General features: G+C 42.7%; 1 pseudogene; it reads right to left on the bottom strand.

Moving 5' to 3' along the window:
• Nucleotides 1-2,215: 2,215 nt before the first annotated feature.
• On the bottom strand, nt 2,216-2,306 carry LOC112613644 (annotated as a pseudogene).
• Between the last annotated feature and the right edge of the window lie 2,013 nt (nt 2,307-4,319).

The raw sequence follows: 4,319 nt of genomic DNA, 5'->3' as shown, positions 1-4,319 counted from the left end.
TGGCTACCTGAAGTTTTGATCTCCTGGGCTCAAGTGATCCTCCCACCTCAGCCTCCAGAGTAGCTGGGACTACAAGCACGTGCCATCATGGCTGGCTAATTTATATATATATATATATAATATATATATATTCTATATACATATATAAATATATATATTCTATATACATATATATAAATATATATATTCTATATACATATATAAAAATATATATATTCTATATACATATATATATATATATATTTTTTTTTTTTTTGTAGAGATGAGGTTTCACCATGTTGCTCAGGCTGATCTCAAACTGTTGGGCTCAAGCAATCTGCCTGTCTTGGCTTCTCAAAAGTGTTAGCATTGTAGGCATGAGCCACTGAGCCTGGCTCATGTTTTTGTTAATTTGTAAGAGTTAAACATTTATCACAACTTTGTTCTAGTTTGTGATTTGCCTATAAATTTGTTTCAATTTAACAATGTTTTGTCATGTTAAGTAATTATACTTCTTAAATAGTCATATCTCATTATTTTTCACTGTGCAGTCTTCCGTGTGATTGACTTTCTATCACAGTCTCTATAAAGGGTTCTGTTCTTCTCTTTGGTGTTGTTTACTTCACCATGAAAAGGCCTGTTTCAGACATATTTAGGGCATGTCTGCCAGTATGCTTTTTATTAGATCTGGATTCCTTTTTTTTTTGAGACAGAGTCTTGCTATGTTGCCCAGGCTGGAGTGCAGTAGCTTGATCTCAGCTCACTGCAAACTTTGCCTCCTGGGTTAAAGTAATTCTTCTGTCTCAGCCTCCTGAGTAGCTGGGACTACAGGCATGCGCCACCACAACTGACTATTTTTAGTAGAGATGGGGTTTCACCATATTGGCCAAGCTGGCCTCAAACTCCTGACCTTGTGATCTGCCCGCCTCGGCCTCCCAAAGTGCTGGGGTTACAGGCATGAGCCATCACGCTGGGCCTAGATCTGGATTTCTTAAGTGGAGTCTGAGTTTCTTGGCTTGGGGTTTCATTTTACTTCAGTTTCTGAAGATTTGAAGCAAACCTTCGTACTTTTTCATGACATGAATCCCTCAGGGAGTGTGTTTTATACATTTATGTTTTCCATTGTTGGGTGCATATATATTTATGATTGTTGTATCCTGTTGCTGAATTGATCCCTTTATCATTATATAATGTTTTTCTTTGTTTCTTTATAGTTTTTTATTTAAAGTTTTTTTTTTTCCCCTGACATAAGGATTATAATCCCTGCTGTTTTTTGGCTTCCCTTTGGGTAGAATATATTTTTCTTTCTTTTCTTTTTTTTTGAGACGGAGTCTTGCTTTGTCGCTCAGGCTGAAGTGCAGTGGTGTGATCTCAACTCACTGCAACCTCTGCCTCTGGGTTCAAGTGATTCTCCTGCCTCAGCCTCCCTGGTAGCTGAAATTACAGGCACATGCCACCATGCCCGGCTAATTTTTGTACTGTTAGTAGAGATGGGGTTCCACCATGCTGGCCAGGCTGGTCTCGAATGCCTACCTCAAGTGATCTGCTCACCTTGGCCTCCCAAAGCATTGGATTACAGGTGTGAGCCACCATCCTCAGCCCTAAAATATCTTTTTCCATCCCATCTCTTTCATTCTGAGTTTCTTACAGGTGAATTAAGTCTCTTGTAGGCAGCACATGATTGGGTGCTCCTTTCTATCTATTCCTTCACCCCATGTTTTTTGATTGGAGAATGTCATTCATGTCCATTCAAGGTAATTGTTGACAGGTGAGGACTTACTATTGCCATTTTCCTGATTATTTTCCAGTTATTTTATGTATTCTTTTTGTTTCTCCCTCTTTTACTGTTTTTCTTAGTGCTTAAATGATTTCTTCTAGTGGTATGTTTTGATTTCTTCCTTTTAAAACAAGCTTTATGTTGGGATGCTTCAAGAATGTGCATGTCGGCCAGGTGTGGTGGCTCATGTCTGTAATCCCAGCACTTTGGGAGGCTGAGGTGGGCGGATCACGAGGTCAGGAGATCGAGACCATCCTGGCTAACATGGTGAAACCCCGTCTCTATTAAAAATACAAAAAAATTAGCCAGGCGTGATGGTGGGCACCTGTAGTTCCAGCTACTCGGGAGGCTGAGGCAGGAGAATGGCATGAACCCAGGAGGCAGCGCTTGCAGTGAGCCGAGATCGCGCCACTGCACTCTAGCCTGGGCAACAGAGCGAGACTCCGCACCCCCCCGGCAAAAAAAATAATGTGCATGTCATCTTTGTGCAGGGGCCACGATCATCCCTGTATCATTCCAATTCTAGTTTATGTGCTGCCAAAGCGAACACTGATTTCTGACTTCTTCCTTTTTGTTTGTTGTGTATGTTATAGGCCTTTGCTTTGTGCTTGCCATGAGGCTTGCAAAATACATCTTATAGTGTTAAAAGATTATTTTAAGATGATAACCACTTAACTTTGATCACAGAAATAAAATATCTCTACACTCTTACTCCTACTTTGTATCAAACTTTTCATTTAGGTTATTATGGTTTTTTCTTTCTAGGACTTCTATTTGTGGTTCTAATTGTTTGTACTTCTTTGCCAAACTTCTAATTTTGTTTATAGAGTTTTTTCAAATTTCATTTAATTTTCTATCTGTATTTTCTTTTAGACTCCTGAACTTTTAGAGAATCATTGTGAATTCATTTTCAGGCATTTTATAGATTTCCTTTTCTTCTGGGTCTGTTACTGGAGCTCAATTATTTTTTTCTTTTTCTTTTTTTTTTTTTTTGAGACGGAGTCTCGCTCTGTCGCCCAGGCTGGAGTGCAGTGGCTGGATCTCAGCTCACTGCAAGCTCCGCCTCCCGGGTTCACGCCATTCTCCTGCCTCAGCCTCCCGAGTAGCTGGGACTACAGGCGCCCGCCATCTCGCCCGGCTAGTTTTTTTTTTTTTTTTGTATTTTTTAGTAGAGACGGGGTTTCACCGTGTTAGCCAGGATGGTCTCAATCTCCTGACCTCGTGATCCGCCCGTCTCGGCCTCCCAAAGTGCTGGGATTACAGGCTTGAGCCACCGCGCCTGGCCTATTATTTTTTTCTAGTAGTGTCATTTTTTTAAAAAACATAAACCTGTGTCCTATGTAGTCGCTTTTATATTTGAGGAGATAGCCGTCCTTTCCAGCCTTTGCAGGTGTAATCTGGTTGTGGTAGACCTTTATCATTTAGTTTAGGAATTCTGGATGGGCTGGCTGGTTGAAACTCTGGACAGGCAGACTTTGCTGTGGGGTTCTCTAACTGGGCTGAGTTGCTTCCTGTTCTCTGAGGTTGAGTGATTTTTCTGAATGTGCTCCACAGTCTTGTAAGGGCACTGGCTGGACTCTGCCATCATGTGTGGCTGCTGGCTGGGCTCTTCAGTTGTCTCTGATCAGGCATGGTTGGATGTTGTTTTCCCTGGCTGGGTGGTAATGTTATTAGGAACAACAACATGCACCATGTTTCTTGCACATGATGCTGTTTGCTAGTTTCTATGGTGCGTCAAGTGTAGTAAGCCATTCTTGGCATTGCTATCAAGAAATACCTGAGACTGAGTAATTCATGAGGAAAAGAGGTTAAATTGGCTGAGAGTGCTGCAGGCTGTACGGGAAGCATGGTGCCAGCATGCTTCATGGCATCATCTGCTTTGCTTCCGGGGAGGCCTCAGGAAGCATTACTCATGGTGAAAGGCAGAATGAAAGCAGGCAATTCACATCACAAAAGCAGGAGCAAGAAAGAGAGTGGGGTGGGATTGCTCCACACTTTTAAATGACCAGATCTTGCAAGAACTCGCTCACTATTGTGAGGACAGCAGCAAGCCATGAGGGATCTGCCTCCATGACCCAAACACCTCTCACTAAGCCCCACCTCCAACATTAGGGATTATAATTCAACGTGAGATTTGGGTGGGGACAAATATCCTAACCATATCGGCACCTCTGTTGGTGGGGATGCAGAGCAAGCACCAAAACCCATGAACTGGTTCCTGTGAGCCCCTTCTCCGCTGTTCTTTGACCCAACTGACCCCTGGTGTCCAGCCATGCCGGCATTCCCAACATCTCAAGTGGGACGAGATAGGAGCAAGCTACCTGTGAAGCATCCCAGAATGGTGGAGAAGCTGAATGCTCACTTCCAACTCATCCCTTCTACTGCAAAAACCATGGGTCCAGGAGAACTCTCAGCATATGGTGTCCTGCTGGCCCCAGGGAGGGGCAGTGTAGTCAGAGAGAACCATTCCTCTTACTGTTTCACCATGACTGTGTTTTTTTTTTTTTTTTTGGCTCTTCAGTATGAGGGGGCATCTCAGCCTCACTCCCAAGGTCTTGATATT

The sequence above is a fragment of the Theropithecus gelada genome, chromosome 19 (assembly GCF_003255815.1).
Source record: "Theropithecus gelada isolate Dixy chromosome 19, Tgel_1.0, whole genome shotgun sequence".
Classification (NCBI taxonomy): Eukaryota; Metazoa; Chordata; class Mammalia; order Primates; family Cercopithecidae; genus Theropithecus; species Theropithecus gelada.
Note: the sequence above shows the minus strand (reverse complement) of the source record. Positions and strands in the feature narration are given on the sequence as shown.